The sequence below is a fragment of the Apteryx rowi genome, unplaced genomic scaffold (assembly GCF_003343035.1).
Source record: "Apteryx rowi isolate R43461 unplaced genomic scaffold, aptRow1 scaffold_40, whole genome shotgun sequence".
Classification (NCBI taxonomy): Eukaryota; Metazoa; Chordata; class Aves; order Apterygiformes; family Apterygidae; genus Apteryx; species Apteryx rowi.
In genome coordinates, this window is record NW_020450530.1 from 2,389,811 (window position 1) to 2,411,372 (window position 21,562).

The 21,562-nt window shown below is 42.0% G+C and overlaps 1 protein-coding gene across 3 annotated transcripts in view; it reads left to right on the forward strand.

The window, feature by feature from the left end:
* Positions 1-896: 896 nt before the first annotated feature.
* The window catches only part of TAOK3 (TAO kinase 3), a 99,738-nt gene continuing 79,072 nt past the window's right edge, over positions 897-21,562 (forward strand). For 2 of the 3 annotated variants that reach the window (XM_026075026.1, XM_026075027.1), the window contains exons 1-2: positions 897-1,201; positions 14,071-14,176. The gene's annotated coding sequence lies outside the window, so the exon portion shown is untranslated. The remainder of the gene's footprint in view (positions 1,202-14,070; positions 14,177-21,562) is intronic. The other variant, XM_026075024.1, reaches the window with a different exon arrangement.

Consider the following 21,562-nt stretch of genomic DNA (forward strand, 5'->3'; position numbering starts at 1 on the left):
GCCCAGCTGCCCCTTCCGCGCCGGGCCGGGCCGCTGCGAGCGCGGGGCAGCTGCCCTCAGACTTTGAGCTGCGCCCCGGGAGGGGGCGGGAGAGCCTCCCGCCAGGGGCGGCCGCTCTGCTCGGGGGCTCCCGGGTGCGGGGGAAGCGCGGAGCGGCGAGAAAGCCCTCGCGTCGCCCGCACCGGGGAGCGCCGTCGCAGCCGGGATAAGTGACATTCGCCCCCTTGAGATCATCCCTGAAACCCGTTTGCGAGCAAGCGACTTGAGCAGCATTAGTAGGGGCTGGGTGAAGTTCAAGTGAGAAGGGGAGCTTCGTTTCCAACAGTTTTCCTAAACCGAGCTGAAATCAAGTACATTGTTCTGGTTTTAGCAGAAAACACATCTGTTCTTTTGATGGGATCCAGAAATCATTTACTGTAGGTGCTAAATATAATCTAGCAGTGGTTATATTTGCAGAGCAAGCAGAAAGGAGGAGGCCACTATATGTTTTAGAAGCAAGTACTAGGCTCTTAAATTTCTGAGGTTTGTGTATGTATATATGTACGGGCACACACACACACACACACACATACATATATATACATGCATAATTGAATTTAGGGCCTCATATCACTTTTCAGAGGTAAGTAGGCAGAATTAATTACCTAATCCTATAACTATGATGCTTGTAAAATTTTAGTAGCTATTGAGTAGCCCTGGTAGCATCCAGGTTTTCCTGCGGTCGCTTACTCAGCCTTGGCAGAGCCGAGCAGCTCAGCGCTGAGTTTATGCCGAGCTGTTGCTGCTATCTGCACGCCGGGTGTTTTCCTCCGGGTTGCGTTCTAGCAGTCGCCCGCTGACCTCGTAGGTGTGTGGAGGACGCGCTCACTCTGCACATGCTCTAGTGGCAGCTGCAGTGTTTGTTTAAAAACAGCAAAACAGGTGGTGCTGGTATGGCCTCCCTCCTTGTTGCGGAGAATCCCCATGGGAAGAGGACTTTTCCAAGCTATGCGAGACTCTCTCTCCAAGAGGATTTCAGATTACGTTGCCCGCCTTCCAGGATAGTAGTCTAAGCAAGAAGACGTAAGCAGTTCGGTTATGGATGCTGGGACACTCCTCGCCTCGCCCGTTGAAGCTGTTCCACAGCGTGCGACGTGATTAGAAGCTCGTGAGCTAAGAGAGCAGCAGGGGAATGACCGCAGTTTACAGCGCTCGTGTTTGGGTGAGGATAAGCGGGTTCCAATCTGTTCTCTGAGGTTTGCTTACGTATTTTGAACAAAGCATTAATATTCAGTACAAGGCTTAGAGTAGTGTAGCTTATTTTGCTAGCGGTCATTTAGTATAGCAAAACTGGTACAAGATATGGTAGAGTATTAGTATTTCTGTACTGGGAATGGATTAGTGGTGCAGGGAATACTACACCTGCTCTTTCTTTTCTGTTTTGTTTGTATTTAAAACTGTATTACTTCTGGTAGCTAACTAATTCTGATTTCTGAAGGAGTAATGTAACAATATAGGTAGTTTTAAATGTAAATACTTGTTGACAAGCTCTCTCTTTTTTTAAACACTGAAGTTAATAGAAAATGTCTGATAGTGCTTTATGCACCCACAGTGAGGCTGCAAACTGTTCATATCTGTATTAATGTATTTTGGGGGGTTGTCAAATTAAGATTTTTTTGTTGTTGTTTACTCAATAATGAATTATTCATCATATAACTTCCTTTGGCATTTGATTTGAGGAAAGCTGAGCTAAGTTGTTTCCATCTTCTCAATATGAGAGTTTTCAGACTGCAAACATTCTTTTGTGTATGTATTACCTATAGTGGCTCTCTGCACATGTCTCACTTTGTTACCTCTGCTAACTATCAGTTAAAAGGATCCTTGCAAGTTAAATAATTTTTTCTGCTTATATATTGTAAATATCTATCTTATACCAACAGTCATCTGTTGCTAAATTTATTTTTCATGATGTGTTGCAGAATGGGATGGTCTGTTAACAGAACTGGGCTCTGTCCCTTCTTCTGACTAGTCAGCTGGCTTCTGTCTAAGGAAGAAAAAACCCTTTGAATGTAGCTAGTTTGGAATTTGTTGGGCAAACATAGGCTGTTCAGGAAACCCTATGGCTGGGAAGAGGAGAGGTGGTAACATCAGCGAAGCTCGCTGCACGAAGGGTGGGATCGGTGAGTCTAGACCAGGAAGACGGACTGGTTGTTTTCCCTGTTTACTGGTTTTTGTTCCAGGTCATTCTGCAGCCTCATGAAATGCTTCTGTGTTCAGATTATGAGAACAGGATGGGGAGGAGGTGTTCGTGAAACACTTTCAATTTTATTTATTTGTTGATTTTGCAGAAAAATGTTTAGCGTTTAAGCTTAGTATTGTTTATATAGAAGAGAAAAACCCTTTGAAGAAAAGAACAACCTTTTTGTTTTAAGAAAGAATTCAAGTTCTTCTAACAACCTTTCCATGGTTCAGTTACAGGATTTACAACATTGTTCAGTAAAAGTACGAGTTTGATATCTAAGATGTGCAAGAAGTAGATTTTTATAAAACTGAATTTCAGCGCTTGCTCAGCTTTTTAGTAGATGTATCTCTACCCAGCAGGAAAAGAATTCAAAAAGAGCAAACCAAAAAAGGAGCATTTTATTTTATGCTGTATCATTTTCAAACTACTTCCTTATCTGAAGGCCATTGATTAAACCAGGATGATTTGATTGCCTTTGGCTTAGTGCTTCATAACAGACGTTACGCAGTGGCGTTGTTCATTAGGTCTCCCGAGGGTAGCTCAGTGGGGTTTCCCGACACTGTCGTTATCACTCTCTGAAATCACTGTGCTATATTTATTTTATTAGGTGAAACATACTTTACAAAGTATTGATCTGATAAATCCATATTTCAGTAGACATTTTGGAGTAAAAAGAAGGAAATCTCATCCTATTTTGATGTCGGCAGCACGCCTTCTGACTTTTTCGTTTTAATGGTCTGCTGGAGTTGAGCAGCCGTATCATCGCGTGTGAAGCTTGAGCATGCAGTCTGCACCATTAAAAATCATCCTGGGGTACTGCATGTCCCCAACTGTAATCTGTGAACCTCAGTTCCTAATTAACGAGGAGGACAGCTGAAATATAAATTAAAGTAAATGAATTGGGTGTGGTCTTCCCTCTCCTGAGCTACTGAAGGATGTTGGAAACCTGCGTTTGAATGTCCTCCTAGATCTTTACGATACTGTGGCAGCTTCTGTCGGATCTTTCCGAAACCTCGCTTCAGAGCATTAAAGAACAGTGCTTCTAATGTTGTGTATTACTTGCTCTGTTGAAATATATATTAGGTCTTTAAATTAAACTTCATGCTGGAAATATGGAAAAAATGCATGTAAAGATTCATAGGCTTTGCTCTCAGATTGAAGAAATGTATGGTACTGCTAGCAAAAAAAAAAAAAAACTTGTTTGAATTCAAAGAGGTTTTTTTGAAATTAGGTTGTCTTGGTGGCTTGGGAGAAGCTTGTTTTTACTGAGGATGGCAAAGAATGCGTTTCTGAGCTGTTTGGAAGTTTTCTTGTTTATATACTCATCCTTGGGTTTGTCTTACTGGACTTTCCCTTTGTGTAAGAAATTGTTAGATTAATTTGTAGGGACAGGGAAATTTCGGATTTAATATAGGGAGCTTACAAAACAAGTTTGTCTGAGTTGTTAATGAAGTAAGCACTTATGCCCTTGAACAGGTAATAGCTTGATGTTGATGTAATTACTGTTTTTCCCCGCCCTGAATATTAGGTCAAAATGGACTCTGGCTTATTTCAAATTTAATGAAACGGATAGCTAGGTGGGAACGCGCAGTTGCATGCCTTACTGCTTAGCTACAGACGACTTTCAAACAAGGCCATTCTCACAGTTTGTTCAGCCTATTAATTTCAATTTATTTTTCTAAAAATTAGTATAATTAGGTATAGCTGGATGATGTCGGTTAATGGGGCAAGGTTAGGATGGTTCATTCAGACGAGCTCATCTCCATCAGGTTAACTTCAGAGTTCTGAAGCAGTGAATTCACCTTTTGCGCCCCCTTGTTTTGCCTGTCGTTCTGCTGAGTATGACACCGGCGTGCCTGAGCGACCGGGAAACTCCTCAAAAGCAGAGTAAATGGTGCCCTGAGCGTGTCGTGCTTTCAGTTGTGAAACAACTTGGTGACTTTGCTTCTGTAGAAGCAGCTTTGCTGCTGCTGGCTGTGCTGTCTTGGGAAGAGCGAGCCGGCTGCGCTTACCTAAGCAGTTGTCGCTCACAGTAGCAGCGTTAACCCCGGGTCCTGGCTAAATTCCAGTTGAGGAAACTATACCCGGCCTACCTACATTTCCCCGTAGCCTGGAACTTGTATGTTTGGGGGTTTTCTTGTTGTGTGGGTCTTAGTTGTGAGAAAAGTTAAAAGAAGAATATTACAAACTATTATTGTGATAGGGAACATGACAGAGGCCATGTCCCCGAGTAACTGCTTTTCAGCACTGGGGGGAACAAATCTTGTACCTAGTGTATGCGTTTTCACATATGTTAAGCAGTTTAGGCTGAAAGGTGTTATGACTACCAGATACTATCATCATTTTACGAGCACGATGTCTTTATTAGATTGGATTTGATGAATATGTGCCAAATAGCGTGCATGCTGAGTCTGCTTCTGGAGAGATGCAGATAATGTGCTCGCTTCCTAAATTAATCTTTTCCCCCCCCCCTTTCCTCTTAAATAAACAATCTGAGATCCTCTTGCACAGAATCTGTTATAAAATTGAGCAGATTTCTTTAGGGTTGCCCTTGAACATTGTGAGTGTTTAAGCCAGATTTACAAGAGTGTAGTCACTGATGATTCATGTTGAGATGATGTTTTTCTTCCCTGTAATGGAGCATATCTGAATATGTAGCATATGGTACTGCTGAAAAATGTTAAATGTAGAGCCCAGATTTGATTTATTACACAGTGAAAAGAGTTTGGATTTTTAGTCTAACACTAAGCAGAAAGCTTTTGTAAACAGCTCTGGCTGCTGCTTTTGTTGTTGGATGCACTGTGTTGTAGTGGTAACTTTTCAAAGAATTCCTTTAAATGAAAACAGCTTTCTTCCACTAATTATTTATGTCTGTTACACTGGAGAAAATGTATACATTTACTGGATGTTTCATTAAAAAAGATGTGATTTCTGAGACGGAAACAGGTTTGAATGCATTGTTTCAGCAGCTCTGTCCTGTCAGTTCACATAGCCCTGTAGCCATCCAGTGGGATGTTTATTTGCCTGCAGGTCAGTCTCCTTCTTTTGGATGAGAACTTAAAAACTTAAATCCTTTTTGCCTTGTATGGGGAGCAGAGATATTAAGAATGTGTAGATGGATGGCTTTCTCCTGTCTTACTCACCAAAACATCTTCTGGTACTACCAGCAGTGTTGCATGCCACTTGGTTGGCTGCTTGCTGACTAGGATTTCATATTGCTAGCGATAAGGGTCTTGAAAGCCGAAATAGTCTATGCAAATATAGTTGCATGGGGGTGTTGGAAGGAGCACAGCTCCATTTCTTGTTTCAGAGAAGTCCTTTCCCCCTTCTCCCCCTGCCCCTCTTTGCATGACTGCTGGAGGTTTTTTGGTGAGGTGGGGGGAAGAAGAAAATGTATACCTTGATTCATCTAGTACACCAGGCAAAGTGTACTACAGGGCGGCTGGAGACATCCTGAATTCCAGTTGTGTTTCCTTGTGCTCTCCTGCATTTCTTAACCGTCCATCTTTTAGATGATTGTAATATCTTCAGAGCTGGCATTSCTTCTGCTGTGGCTTTGTAACTCTTCCTACAGTGTAACTGAAGCTCATGGGGGCTATAGAAATATAGATAACAAATAGTTGGTTGTAAGAGTGTGTTGGTTAAGCTTTTTAAAAAGTGATTTAAACAATATGCAGGAACCTTCTTTTGAACCTTAGAATGGTGTTTGCATTTGTCTTTGCTTTTTCTAACGAAAATTAACAGACTTATAAACATTATCATCACTGGTGAAAGAAATTCTACCCCAGATCTGGTACTATTTTTGTTAACCCAAAGATAAATTAGATCTGTAAAAATCTTAGCAATTAAAAGGAATATATACATTTTCTCAGTCTTTTTTTTTTTAATGAAAAATATTAGATGAGTCTTATTTACTTCCTACTTGATTTACGTCAATCTGCTTTGGGATAGAACCTTTCAGTTCAGCGCTGCTTGTGCCTTTGGCTCACTTTGGCTGGTGCAGATAAAATTAGAGTATGCTGTATCCATAAGGAAAAAAAATATTTATGGCATCATTAACAACTGTTTTATTAAATAAAAGGAAGCATTATCTGTAGTTGAAGGAATTAACTAATGACTTCTTGTTACCATCGCCTTCAGGATCTTAGATCCTCCCGTCTCTTGCCTCATTCTTAGTCATAGGTTAGAAGAGGAAAACAAGCTTTTTTTTTTTCCTCTCCCGACTCTTAAGCAGTTTCTCAACTTTAGATGAACTGATCATTGACCCAAACTATTTGAATAAACAGAAATTAAGCAGATGCTCCCTTGTCACCTGCAGAATGAACTACTGTTATTAAAACTCATTTAGCACATCAGCTAACTCTGGTTACCAGTTTTAACTTGCACATAAACTATTCAGAAAAGTAATAGTCTTGAATGAATTTTAATTTATAACATTTTTAACCTTAACATAGATTGGTCGTAATTTTAATTTTAACTTTCAGCTTCTTTCAAAAGAGGGGAAAAACATTTCTTATCTGGAAAGTATGCAAGTGGCAGAGCAGATAAGATAATTGAGACCTAAATGTGAGCTAGGATGGAAACTGAGTCTCTGTTAGAGAGTCGGGTCTCATCCAGTTTGCCACAGTCGGATGCTGCTTTAATGCATACTAATGCAATGAGTTTTGTCATCCTTTGGAGAACACAGTGACTTTTGACTCTCCTGCTGCTTTTGTATTAAGTCCTGAGCCTTTAGCTGAAGTGGTAGAGCTTCATGCTTTCATAGTCAGAGGTTTATGTTCATTTGTGGTAATGAAAAAAGGAGTATTTTATGGCTGTCCTACCTGTAACTACGTTTTGCTTCTAAAGCGAGGAATAGAAACCCAAAATGTTCCAGCTAGTTGTGCAACTGTTTCTCAAGCTTCTTTGTACAAATTTCTGTGCAGTGTCTTTATCTGTAGCAGGATCCACACAGAAAATAGCAAGCTTTCCATTTTCAATTATTCCTTCTGTGGAAGAGCTCCTGTTGTGGTTTTAAAGGTTGTATGTTCAGGACTTGATAGTGACCCAAGTGAGTAGATGGTGGTAATGCACATATGCAAAACTAGAATAAATGAATTGTTACTGGAATTATTTTATACTACAAAATTTCTTATTTTTACTTTGTTTACTTTAACTCTGCTTTTGCSCTTTTCAACTTTGTATTTCTGGGAGTGTTTTCTTCCCCCCAAGAGTACTTAATTTCTACTCAGGTTAGACTCTTAGGGAAGGTGAATTTAGTAGCTTCTTTATTAAAATAACTATTGTGCTTGGTTTTATGTTGTGAGAAATATAGTGTAGGAATGCTGCAGCTATTAGTAGTTTTAATCCAGAACAGGATCTTGTTCTTCGAAGCACCACGTGAACATGCCATAAAATGAAGATGCCTAATTTGTAAAGAGCTGCAGAAACTGCAAATAAATGTGTGGTGTACAATAGGAGCAATTCAAAATCTAAAGACTCACTAAATATCATCTTAGCCAAATGCTCCGAATTTCAGGTGTGTTTGGGACCTTTTTTATATTTGAGATTGTAACTGTGTGTTGTAATGAGATTTCTGTCAGTGTGGCAAGGATTGCTCAGTGCATTGTAGTAAGGTAGACAATAATTTGCTGGCTAAAGCTTGTTGTTTATTTTCCTTTTTTTCCTGGCCACCTGAATATTTTAGAGGAAAGTTGTTTGTATTTTTGAGCAGTCTTACTGTTTGTTGATCTGCTGAGCCCAAACTGGCCAGAAGTGGTCAAATCAAATTGCTGTCTCATCTGTTACACATTTTACATTGGATTTAGGTGCTGGAGAAGTTCAGAGCAGCAAAGGGACAAGAACCCAGGTCTGCTGATACTGCAAGTCAGCAACTGGAGCCCCAGGCTACCAGTGCAGCTCTGCTTGTGTACAAGGTCAACTGCTTGCAAATATTATAGGAAGGCCTGTATTCAAATACTATTTATAAGACCAGACTAATTTCTTTCTTCATAATGACGGCCTTTCGGCTGATGACAGGAATGGAATCCGGAAGAACTGGATTTTTATATGCCAGTAATCAGCTGCATATCCACAGGGAAGTCGCTTGCTAGCTTTCTGCCTCAGTTTTTTATCTGTATTTAAATTAAAGAGGGGAAAAAAAAGGGAAAAAAAGTTGACTAATACCTGCCTCACAAGGCTATGAATGCACAGTTAGTAGCCACATGCTGTGAGATCTTTGGAAAACACTACAGGAATGTTCAAGGGGTTTATTATGGTTGAGGCCCTGGCAAGGAAAGAACTGGTTAAGCCTGGGTTATTGTTAGACCATTCATTAAGGAGACTTAATGGCTGAAGCTATGATAGTAGCTGTTCCTGGCTTCACCTTCAATTACAGTGGGCAGATTCAGGCTGCTGCAGCACAGGAGCATTGCAGTGGCTTAGAGCAGAACTGAAGCATGGGCATTAACGTTCGGGTCCACCTCGAGCTCCTCGTTTCTGCTTCACGGCTGGTTTTGCATGCGGGTCATGCTGCAGCCGAAGTGAGTTTTGGCTGCTTAGCAGAGGGATGATTACTTACGCTGCCACTAGTGAGCCCTTAGCACCTTCTTGCCAAAAAAAGGACAGTATATCCAGCTGAAATTTTCCTTTGTATCTGCCTACCTCTTTTAGTCTGTCATGCTTTCGCCTTGTAAGTGAACAAGACAATATTTATTAGGCAGCAGAAATTTTAGCGGATGCTATTAAAGGTATAAACTGAATAGAAAAACCTGTTAAGATTTCACAACCTTCAGACTCAAGTTGTCTTTATTCTAACTTGAAAACCTGTGTCACTCCTGTGTGGATGTCTGTGTTTTGTGTTTATTTTTAATTTTATTTGATAGTACATTTATAAAATACGTGCCTGAAATCTATCTTTTCTGGCAAGCATTGTAATAAGCAATGGCAAGAAAAGGAGAAAACCCGTTCTAGGAAAGACTAGATATCAGTGTATTTTCCAAAACTGAATAATCTTGTCAGCCATTTGCAATGGTATGTTAAACTTCAATAACGTTCTTAAAATTCAATAGTGCTGCAATCGCCTACTTGAAAATCAGGAGAGACCATTGGAAATTGAGATCTAAATCTAGACTTGCTTTCATCTGCCTTTTAGGTTTGGTCTTTTCATGACTATGTACGTTAGCTGTTTTTGGTGGCTTGACAGATTTGAAATGTAATGATTTAAAAAAGAAAAAAAATCATTCTTATGTAAACACATGACTTCAGGAGCTCGGAATCAGGATTTTGAGAGCTTGCAATCGATTGTGAATTTTAAATCACAAGACTAAGTTAACATGAATTTCCAGCTGATGTTACTGCTGAAGGAAGAAGCAGCTGTTAGTCCCTAGCTTTTCCTTTGCTCCGCTGAGTTGCGTTGGCACAAACTTGCGTTACCAGAGGGTGATGCGGATTAGGAAGCTGATCCAGCTGTAAAAAGGTATTTTGCGTAGCATGTTCAGTGGTGCTGGGGTAGGAGAGAACGGATGGGGAATGAGGCTGGGGCTGGAAGGCCGAGACTTCGCCCTGCTCTAGGAACAGTATTGCTAAACTGTACTGAGGGTTGTGTCCCCCCCCCCCCCCCCCCCGCCTCCTTTTAAGAAAAACCCACAGCACTGAGTTCAGTTTGGTGAGTAAATCGGCCAGTTTCACTTTCTTTTTCTTGATCAGTAGCCTGGTTGAGCAGCATTTCTTCAGCCTTAGGCCGCAAACTACAGCTGAAGCTTTAAATAAAAATCAACAGGTTTTCCTTTCAGTCATATTCTACCTTGTTTTCTTAAGTTTTTTTTAGGGACCCGAACTTTGGAGTTTTAAGTATTACCTGAACCTTGAGGGGTTTTTTTTTGTATTTTGTATTTATGTAATTTTGTATTCAGATATGTAACATAAACAAGGAAAACCTTTTCTTTGAAAAGCTGACGTGTTTTGGTGCATGTTAGGTGTTGAGTGTTTAATAACCTACACAGAAAAATACCCCTGCCGTAAGAAGTGGAAAACCCAAGCAGAATGCCTGTCTAAAGCACTGTGAATAGTGAGTAGAAGTTGATGGYGATTAGCAAACAGGGATTGCCAAACACAGATTTCATTTAATGCTTCAGATATGCAGCAGCTTTTTAAAATGCTAGGCACCATATGACAGGAATCATGTGACAGGTAAAAAGTTATTTCTTAATATGAAGCCCTAAGCATTGTAGAAGTGTGAGAATTACTTGGAGTATATAACCAAGAGCCTGAAATTAGAAGAAGAAACTTGCTTCAGGAAAAAGATCAACTTGATGAATACAGATGAGGGAAAGCTCGGGTGAGCAGTGTAGCACAACAGAAACACTTCTGAGCCTTGCTAAGCACACCTGGCTTTCAAAGCCGTCCAGGGAATTTGTGGTGAATGTGTAAAGGATAAAACATCTCAATTAAAGAACGTTTGGCTTCTAGTGGCAGGGCCTCCTCATCCAAAGAGCGTTTGCAGCTGCTGTCAGTGGGGTTGTGGGTGAGAGTCTCGAGGGTGCATAGGGAGGAAGTCAAAGAACTTTCGTGTTTATGGTCTCTGTCTTCCCGGTGGCCTTAAACAAAAAGGACAGCTTGATTTGTGTCGTCATTCATAAATTAAGAACCCTTGCAAAGCTCAGCTGAACGCTGGGTATCTGGACGAAACGTGTTCTGTATCCTGCCCTCTGCGTTCTTGCGGTTCAAAGCTGGGTAGGAAACGGTAAGAGCGTGTGTGAGGAGTTCTCTCTTGCGTGTTGGTCCCTGGCAGAAGGAACTTCCTAGTGCTAATTGCTAACGTAGCAGAACCGCAAGCGTTTGCAGCCCTGTTCGTGGACGGGGGATGTAGGCAGAACCCGCTCCCCCGGCTAAGGATTGCTTTAAAGAAACTGTTGCAAAGTTCAGGCTGACTTAATGAAACAGATAGCTTTCCTTCCGGTCACCAGAGGTCTTATCCAGGTTGGGGCAAGCATCCAGGAGGTTTTGTTAAACTGAGTATTTAAAACCAGGCTCTTGCACTTTGGTGATTAACTAGAGGCCGAGGAGCTGCCTTTTGCATGTAATAGGAAGATCCTGGTTCCTGTTGCGTGGGCACAAGAGGCTCCCTGCCCGGGCCAGCGGGCCCAGCGGGCAGTGTCGTCTCGAGCTGGGTTAGTCGCGCTGCACGGCCTGGAGCCGCACCTGGTCTACGGGGGTTTTTAAGTTGTTCTTTTTAGTGTCAGGGCAACAGCAGAGCACAAAATATTATGAATAACTCATYTGTGATTTATTCTGCCTTCTCTTCTCCTCAGGGGGAAAACAGTATGCACTGTAGAGTGGGTTTTTGTTCCTAAACACACACGTGCTGTCCCTTTGTTAGAGAAGGCAGATCAGAGAAGAACATGTTGTCTTTTTGCTGGAAGCTTGCAATGATTTTGGAGGGTCTTTGCTTCCTCTGCATGTTTGCTCGGATATCTAGGACCACCTTTTGAAAGCGGCATGTCTTCTGCACAGTTGACTTTCACTTTAAGATTATCCTAATTTTGTTTGTTCATGTTTCTCTCCCTCACCCACTATCGCTATGTGCCCATCTTATGTTTTATGTAGAAAAAGTGATGACCAAATACACCCAAAATGTTATGCCCTCCTTAAAAAGATTGTGGTCAGATCGGATATGATTCCTGTATTGGCAAAGCAGCAGGATACATGAGCATGCTCGTGTTGTGAAGTGATTTTTTTTTTTTTTAAATGAGCCATCCAGGTGGAGTGAGCAAACCTCAAAAATTAAAACTACTTCTCTTCTCTTTTATGACCAGTCAAAATATTTTGAAATTAAAAGTAAAACTGAAGTTGAGTAAACTGATATATATATATATATATATATATTTATTTATTTATTTTTTTGAGGCGGTTGCGCTGAGAGCTCGCTGTGTGTAATTGCTGGGCGTGACTGACTTCTGGGCAGCGCTGTGGCCTGCTAGCACCAAGTGCAGCTTGCGATGTTGCAATGCAAGAGGAAGTGAGTGTGTGTGTGCTGGGGAGGGGGGGACAGAGCACTTCTGCCTGGCCGCATAAGGTGGGAATTGCAGCTGGCTAGTTATTTTTAGCTTCTAATTATCTCATTGTCAGTGTGAATCTTTTTTTTTTTTTCCAGCATGCTTGGTAAATGAAACTGTTGGTTTATTGTTGTGAAGTATCTTTCCTACCATATGCACCTAAATACAGACAAGTCCTTCACCCCAATTTTATTCATTAAACCTTTAAGACTTTTAACGTCCTGCAGTGCAGAAGTGCATTTTGCAGGTATCCTTATCTACTCTTGATTTCTGCAGCCRTATAGTCATGGTTTAGATCCCTGTAGCTAAGGCTATGGGCTAGTAGGGATTGCAAGGAAAAGTGAGATCTTCTAGATCAACTTCTGTAGCTGGAAAAACACAGAAGCTTAATCAGAGGGGGGAAAAAAGAAAGAACAGTGGATGTGATTTTGCTCCTTCCATGCAAGAACATGCACCAATGTRGTTATAAGGACTTTTTTATAGGTAGGAAGGAGAGGCGAAAGATACCATCAGTTTCCATCAGTGGATTTTCCAGTCACTCACTGTGATAGTGATTCATATTTTTCTTGTTCTTCGGTGGTTCATCCTCGCCTGAGAGAAGACGTGTAAAATGTTTCCATTTTAAGCCCTTCAGAATAATGGAGGAATAAACTTGCCCTTCCTATGTTATTTTGCCGCAGTGGGTGAACTTTCCTCCCTGGAATCAGTCTGTTTTGCTGCACTGACCTAAAATATCCACCCTCTGAAAGCTCTGCACATGCTGTCAGCACGCTGGCAGGAGAAAATGTTCTAACCCTTTTGCTTCAGGGTTGCTGGTCTGAAAACGCACTGCTAAACATAACACGTTTTCTAAATACATGGAGCAATACTTTCCTGGTTCCCTGGCTCTTCCCCCACCTGGCATATTGGATACTGCTAATGACTGCAGTTGATTTGGAGTTGCCGAGTTTTGGTAGCCCTGTGCATTGCTAAGCGTTCATACTGGTTATTCTAGGCTTCCTTAAAAAATATGGAAGTTTTTTGTAGACGGAAGCTCTCTGTCTGCCAGGGTAGGTAGGACACATGCAACAGCAGTAGGTGCCTCCTTTTTTTGCAGTGGGCAGTGCCCTTCAGCCTCTGAGCAGAGAGATCCCCGGTACGCGGTAACTGTCCCTTGGTCTTTGGTTAGCCAACAGCACAAACTGCGGTGCTGCCTGTTGTGAGGGATAGTTGGAAACCATCGACTCGTTTCCCGAAGGCTAGCAAACCACGTTTGGAGTTTAAATGCTGCCRATCTCTGCTGACCTGTCACAGTGATGGTCAGAATAAATGAAAAACCCTCTGCATGCGGGGTTGGGGGGGAAGGTGCGCTGGTATAATTTCAGAAGCGAAAGAGTAGAGGTAGATATGGCTTGTGGTAACCTTTAATAAGCAGTGTGGAGCTGACATGACAGGGAAATGCTGCCAGATTGGGGTACCAGGGCATATAGTTTCTGTCCTTGTTTAATCTTAAACTGTGTGTTTTGAAATGAGTTTTATACTGCTTTAAACTTCTCATGCTGACTCAGTTTGGCTGTGAAAGTCTGAAAACTTCTGGTCTAGAACAAGATTTYGTCTGTCAACAGAATGGGTGTATCCTGGATATGAGTTTTTCTCTATTAGCAAAACATCTCCCCTCATGTTGACCTTGAGGGATCTGCTGCTCTTGTTGACTCTTTCCTTACCCCAAGACCAGTTCATTTACTGAGCTCATGTTAGTACTCTTGATTCCTTGTGCAAATTTGTTAAGATGGTTATTTCACCTTTTTTTTTTTTTTTTTTTTTTTTTTTGCCTAGGACACTGCATTGAGATCTACAGTATCTGATGTTAAATGAGAAAGACCTGATGGTGGATGCTTTCGGTTACCAGTTGCATAAACCAGCTCTGAATGGAAGTACAGAGGTAAGACATGTTCCATTGCTAATAGCCTGGCCAAGAGAGGCAGAAGTGCGTTGAATGGTAGTTAAATTCCTTGTAGCTTTTCCAGCATCTTTGTGCAGCAATGAGGGCATGTTCCCCTGTGTTCAGCAGCAGCTTTAGAATTTTATCCTCCCTCCTAAATTACATAGCAAATGGTACATTTACTGCATTCAATCAAGAAACTTCTAGTGGTTGAAATGGAAATCTTAGACCTATATGTAAGGCTGCCAAATTTGTCTGCTGAAGCGTAAAATTTACAGTAGGTAATGAAGAACCTCTGCTATCTGTGTTGGGAATCAGTTAACCCCAGCTCCTCTCCTCCAGCCCCCCCACCCCAAACTTTCAAGGACAAATGCATAGCAGTAAACAAAATTTATCATGAAATATGTTTGACTAGTTCCTCAGCCCTAGAACAGTTATTGGCTTGCAATTAATTCTATTACATATTTTGTTTGGCTGTCAAAAATGTCATTCAGATGAATCTGATACAGTTCTCTTATACTGGTCATCTTGTTYTTCGTCCCTAAAGCGCATGTGTTCTGTCTGTCGTTGTTGTGGAAGATAGTACAGACTCTTGAAGGACAGTTTGCTCTCTGTAGCCTTTAAAATCTATTGGGTTTCTTTAGCATTTGTCTTGAATTAGCCTGAGACTTACAGGACATTTTTGTGTTTGTTTTGACTGCTAATTTATCTTGCTTTCTGACGAAGATTGGTCTGTTCTGGCAGTGGGTGATAGGATGCGCGGCATTAGGATGCTGCTGGAGCGTGTGCTTGGAATGCTGCACGGCAGGGTGCCCTGTCGAGCTTGTTTTCTCCCCTCAGTCTTTGTGCTTAATGTATGTGGCTGCGGTTGAAAGGGCTATAAAATTAATGAAATGATTAAAATGAAATAAATGGTTAAATGTATTAATCATTCAGTCATGAAATGGCCCTGCTGCTTGCACTTCCCTTAGTGCTTCCAGGGTACTGGCCCGTCTTTGCTGACAAAACTCCCTCATAGTTCTGCTCTTGCGTAGTGGTGAGGCTTCCTGTGCTCAGCTGATGGATTAGTTCTTAAGCTTGATACCGGCATTTCAATTACGGGTTTGGGAACCGTTTCATGCTCTGCTGACATGAACTTCCCTGGTCATATTTACAATATAGCAGTTGGTTAATAAATAAGCACGTGGCAAGTTGTGGGCTGTTTGCTGTGTTCTTTATTTTCACCGCGCTGTTTTCYCCTCCTGCTGCCTCTCGCTGTGGAGCACTGCTAAATGCCTTGCAGGCTGCTGGCTTGCTTCTCTCGCCTGGGAATTCTAGGTTCTCGGCGCTACAGAGCGGGTCCCTGGGTGGAGGAAGGCTGACAAATAGACATGCTGGCAGTTGCATGGGAGAATGCAAATTCTGATAAAGAATAATGAAATATAAACYTCTGTTCTTATTAACATACCATGGCAATGCCTCAGCCATACTCAAATAGCAAGAAACTACATCAAACAATTTTTTAAAACACTRGTTTAAAATGTTGATGCTAGTATTCAGCTCTTGAGCAGAGGCCTGAATGATACACAAGGCTGAGAGCTGGTGATCTATAAAGTGAAAGATTCATGCAAATATACTTGAGAGGTTTTTTTAAAGAAGTATTTTGATGCTGCCTGTGTTCTGCATGTRTACAGTAAAGTAGCTGAATCGCGCTCTGTGGAAAAGAGCAGTTTAAAATCTATGTATTGACCCAATACCAGCACAGATAACAATATCTTTGGATCCTCCCTTCATCTGGAATAGGGGAAGGTAGAGAGCTGCAGTTTTAAGATTACAGGTATCTGTTAGTGTAATTTAATTTAGAATTAGGGGTGCTTTATGCTGGATTGAAAATAGTCTATATGCTGAGCTCTTAATGCATCAAGTAAGGGCACCTCAGGGATGCTCTGCTTTGTGAGCACTGTGAATTGAGAATTAAATTAARGCAACCAGCTCATTGCCTGTATCCTGCAAATGTTCACCAGCTGGAACTTCTGATGATGACTGAACGTGGAAGGTCCTGTGCTTTCCCGTATGCTGTAATGTGCCTAGCAGGCCTCGTTATTTGGAGACACTACTAAATCTTAAACCTTGTCAGTTTTAAAACATCAGTTCATACAGTTCTGCTCAATGAGGGAATAGTAGTGGTATACTTTTCTCCATAAGACATTTAAACTACTTATAAGCCCATATAAACTGACAACTAGGTACTTAAACAGTTTTATTCTTTCCTAGAGAAGGAAATAATCCGGAGTACTGCAAGCACATTTACATAATTGACATAATTGTGTCTATGTTATACATACTTCTTATATACTTACAACTTTGATGCATAGGTAACATTTTACTAGAAAAGTGAAATGCGCACAAGTGCTGTTGTCTGAAAAATGAAGGGGAAGATAGCCTTCATCCTGTGACAGCTACGCGTTACCTTTTGGACTCCTAGAAGTCTGTCTGACAAGTCTGCTTCTGTCTGTTTTTCACTACTGCTTCCTGCAGCTTAACTTAAAATATGTTAGGACAGATTTTTGCTCTGTTATGCCTAGGACCTACATCTAATGCAGTTTCCTATTGCTTTAGAGAATTTGGATTTAGGTTGTTTCTAAGCAAGAGGGACCTGGGATTTGGATGGATTTACATATATATAAGTGTTGGTTATAATATTCAGATTTTGTATCTTCATCTCATCTATGCAATACTGATTGCAGCTAGTGTCAACACAGTCATATTAATATATCCAATATCTTGTTATCTTTGATTTTGCTTTTTGGATTGAATGAACACTGCTTTGCAATTAGAAGCCACACAACATCTAAAAAGAGAAGAAATACTGATATAGTTGATATTCTCCTTCAGAACTAAAACCAGCTATGGGTTGTTGCTCTGGAGGTCTATTCCTCCTTTTATTTATTGCTACCAGCTGTAGTGATCTGATCATTTATTGGAAATATTTGAAGCTACTTTACATCAGATGGTGATAGCTGTGAAAATTCCCTGATTAGAGGTCTATTAAGGAAAATGTAACAGCTGAAAAAACCCATGTTGGGCTACATCTGATGCTGGATAGGGGGTTGTGTGGGTACTCTGGAAGAGTGTGTGTATTTTCTAGTCAGCTTTATTGCTTGGTACAGAAGGCTTCCTTATACTATCGATTTCAGAATCGAGTGTGTGAGTATGGAACTTCCCTTTATRACAGAGTTTCCCGTTACTTCTTTGAGTGAGTTACTTTGAACCTGCACTTCCCATTGCCATGCCGCTGTGCTAACTGAGCCCTTGTCAACAGCCGAGTGCTAAGTACTAGTACTTACCTTCTGTCTTTGTTGGTATATTACTTCTACTTTACAGCATTAAAAGACTCTCCAACTGTCATGCCACATTTAGCTAGGGAATGTGCAAATAGGTTTTTAAGTTCGTGCTTGGAGAAATTCATATTCAAAGTAAATTTTGCAGATATAGAGAACAAGGAAGTTTCCATTTTACAAAGTGTCCTGATTTAAAAGAGAACTAATGACTTGTCCATGGTTGGACAGAGCCTGTGTGAGTCTGGGAATTAATTCTCAGTAAGACCAAACTCCCTCTTATGGGTTGTTACTGGGACAGCAAATAGTTTTTATATTCAAATACTACAGCTTGTAACCCTTTTTACAGTCATTAGCAGGGTGAAAAATAGTGAATTTTCTTCTGCATCAGTGGTTTGCTGTTAGCAACTTTTCTTCCAAGAAGTTCAACCTAATGGATTAGGGTGTCGCAGCTTTTTTTCAGTTTGCTCCATTCAGACATGAGGATGTGACTTTCAGCCACTCAAAAGTGAGGTGGAATTTCTCTTTTGTCCTGCTGGATTTTTATCAGAGTCCTGGTAATTCAAGAAGGCCACCTTGTACTCGCCGAAGGTGAGACTACTACTGTTCAGTAATTCTAGGAGCCTGAGGGCTTATCTGGCGGTGTTATTAGTTTGCTACTTGCCCATGAACATTTGAGCTCTGGTTAGAAGACAAAAATGTATTTTAGCTTGAACTATGCAACCACTGCTCCAAGACTGTGGGAGACTTCGTAGGAATTCTGTATCCTCCCAGTTTCTTTGCAGTGTAACAGTTGCAGAATTGATTACTGAGTAGAAATGTTGAAATTATTATATATATATTTATATATTATATATAAAATAACTTTAATAAAAGTTTGGCTTGGGTCTTGCATTTGTATCTAACAAAAGGTTTGTCTTAGAATTAATTTTTGACTGTAATAGCAACTATGTTTGGTGGTGCAATTACATTCCTTCTCTAGAAGGTCACCTGGTAGTTTGGCCTATTTTTTAAAATCTGTATTGTTTTGATTGACCAACCTCAAACCTGGAGCACAGGTCAGAAAGTAAAGGAGGCCAACATGTGCAGGATGCTTTTAAGTTCAGGACAGATGAGGGTTTACTCTGGAGGCCAGGCTAGAGGCTCTTGCTGCTGTAGACGTGTCCTCCGAGAGGTCCGCATGGAGCGGCCGGGCCCCCGGGAGGAAGGACAGATTGAACAGGCTCCGCCGCCCAACRCATCGAGCAGCTGGCAGAGGGCAGGGAAGGCTGATACAAGACATCAAGGACTGCAGAAGGAGTCTGCCTGTTGGAGAGGAGGCATATCCTAGGGTGGTATTCGGGGAGTGGAGAGAAATCAGAAGGTGAGAGGGAGTTTGCTCCTTCATAGTTTTAGGTAAAGAAGAGAGGCCTGGGGATAGGGGAGAGACTATTTAAAATTTGTGGAGGGACAGATCTGGTAAGAGATTATGCRATTAAGGACTTAACGCTTGAAAATACAAGCAAGTGCTACAAAATGTTGAAATTCTGCTGTGTATTTATTTTCCTCCTCAAATTCATTCAACATATTAGGGTTTTTTCTTCCAGTCTTTTCTGTTCTTAATGCATCTTGACTGAATTTATGATACGTTTAAATTAAACTCAGCAGAGTTATCCAAAAATACTGTGTCTAATTGTAATCTCTTACTTGAAATCTGCAGTCAGTATGTCAAATATAACGTATGTTTATTGATAGATACTATTTGTTTTTGATTTTGTGGGTGTATGCATAGTCTGATCACTGCTCCAGTCATTGGCTGCCAAACTGGTTCCTAGAAAATATAGGGGAATTTCTTACTGTGACTCATATTAGAACTAGCAGATGCTACACGCTTTCAAAATATTTATGGTAGTTCCTGTAGTCTCCGTAAATACAACTGAGTGTTGGGAACCCAAAAATGTCTTGGGGATGATCTTAATGATTTTACACCACTACTGTTTCTCCCTTTTTCATGAGGATACTTGAGTGAAATCTCTGTAAAGGCTGCCTCGTTCCATTTCTGTAGTCTTTAGTACTACTGTAAAAGTGCATTTCCACTTTGAAGTTTTATTTTCATCCTGTTATCAACAGGGACTGGCTCTGGTTTTAGTCCTCACAGCTTCATCGCTCCCCCTGTTCATTTTGCTTGGTTTTGGGCTTGTTTTGTTTTGTCTTTTGAGACCCTCAGTTCCTCCTCTAACCTCTGGGGTGAACCCCAGGGACTCTTGAGCCAGGTGCCACTCAGGAGCAATTCAAGCCCAACGCCCTTAGCAGACCTGGATCCTGTCACTGGCAAGGGCTCTGCGAGTGCTCCACGATTGACAGCAGACTCCCGAGTACGCGGCTCTGAAGGACTGAAGAATACRTTACTGCGTAGCTCTATACTCGCTGCAGGTACCATAGGGTGTGTAGTACYGCAGGGAGAACGGGGTTAAGGTGCCTGGCAGCCATGCTACCAGGAGAAGTCTACCTGCAGTCGGCACTTCACTGCGAAGTGGGAATGGAAAAGGAGTTGCTTGGGCTGGAGATGATGGGGATTCCTGTCCCGGAACAGAAATYCCTCCTGTTCCCCCATGTGAAGGGGCAGAAGGAGAGAGGGGAGTGGAAGAGGAGAGGACAGACCCGGTTTGAAAGGATATCTAAGGGAGTGCCTCTCTTGCAAGCTCAGCTTGTAAGATATGCAGCTGTGGCTTGCGGAATCTAAGAATTAGTAGCTGCACTGTCCAAATAAAACCGGCTGGCTGCTGCAGCAGCTGGCCTGCCTGTTTCTTGCAGTGCAGAAGTCTGGATTCCCGTGCGGGGAGAGATCTTGCCTGGAGGCACAGAAGGTGCCCTAGAAAAGCCCCAGAGTGTCACTGAGGTGCTGCAATGTCCAGACCTGCTTTCAAATCCCAAAGAGCCCTAAGGCTTGCTCTATTCCAGGCCTAAGCGAGGGTTGACTTGCCAAGGGGAAAACTTAAAAGACTTGGGAAGCGGCTGAACCACAGGCAGCAGCTCTGTTAGGATGCCAGGGTCTACGGCGACGCCTTACCCAGCTCCTTTGAGTAGCGGAGGCTGAAGACTCCAGAGGCACACTGTCGTCTCATGCCTGTGAAATAGTCCCTGAGTTTGGTCCCTTGGTTGTCCCATGTGTGTGGCATTTGCCTTCCTGCTCTGTCTTATGCAGGTTTGGACATGGGCTTGTAAGGTTAGGAAGGTTGCCCATCCTTGCGTTAGTAACCAATACAAAAGTGACCAGAGGAGTAGTGCTGGGTGTTCTCAGTGGCTGATATTTTCTTAGGTGCAAGGTTATTAGGAGATGAGCTCTTTTGTTTAGAAACACTGAACAAGCAGCGTACACCTTATCTTCTTGGGCACACAGTGAAATGTCCAAGGAAGGACAGAATAACATTGTTACTTGAGGCTTTTCATGGGAAAAGTGCAAGTCTCTTACATGCTTGTCCTCCAACCTGTTGCACAGACTGATGGCTTGTCTAGGTTGCGGAAGTAGGCTTTTCGGTAGTTACAGAAGAGCGAGCGTCAACTGTGCGCTTCAGCGGAAAGCTGCAGTGTTACGTTTGCAGCAGAAGAGCTGGTTTTGCAAAGCTAAACCTAATCAGTGGTTCCAGGCCCATCGTCGCTACCATGAGCGGAGCAGGGAGGGGTGGTGTGTGGTGGAAAAGGGGAAGCCTGGAACCGAACCTCGCTGCCGTATTGCACTTCCTTAGCAGAACAAGATCGGGAGAAGGCAGTTCCTCTGTCTGGCTTCATGCTTTTAAGAGAGGTTTTAAACTCGGTGTAGGTTTGCAGTGTAAGCTCTTCATACTCTCTTGTGTTCTCTGTGCAAGAAAAGACAGGAAAGACAGGCCAGGAAAGCGAGGTGGGGGAGTTGCTCTTTATGTGAGAGAGCAACTGGAATGTATTGAGCTGTGCCTAGGGGTGGATGAAGAGCGAGTCGAGAGCTTATGGGTAAGGATCAAAGGGCAGGCTAGCATGGGTGACACTGTTGTGGGTGTTTACTACAGGCCACCTGATCAGGATGAGGAAGTCGATGAGGCCTTCTACAGACAGC